Raw genomic sequence first — 449 nt, forward strand, 5'->3', positions numbered from 1 at the left:
CAAACAACATCTGAAACTCCGCGAAGTAAACCAACAATCCCTTGTTTATAAATTTAAATGTGACCTGTGCAACTTACATAACCTGAAAAAAACTCAGAGAGAGTAAAATTGAAACTATTGCATCTATTAAATATGTGAATCACACAACGAGTATTTCTTTGACTTTCCGTTCTTCAACTGTTATAGTTTTTGTGATTTGTCTCGTAATAATTGCGAAAACTTGTGAATAACTTGTGAATACTGTAATGGCTAGTCTGACAACGGTCGCTTGGCAGCGACGAAACACCCGTTGTCAGATTAGCCATTACAGTATTCACAAGGCAAGTTTTCACAAATTTGTAATGTATTTGGTTTCAGAGGCAAGAATTTTGTCATCATTCCCATTTTAAAGTAAAAACTAACAGCTAAAAAGACACGACGTTTCGACCGAACTTCGGTCATTATCAAGC

Source organism: Montipora foliosa, chromosome 7, assembly GCF_036669935.1.
Source record: "Montipora foliosa isolate CH-2021 chromosome 7, ASM3666993v2, whole genome shotgun sequence".
Classification (NCBI taxonomy): Eukaryota; Metazoa; Cnidaria; class Anthozoa; order Scleractinia; family Acroporidae; genus Montipora; species Montipora foliosa.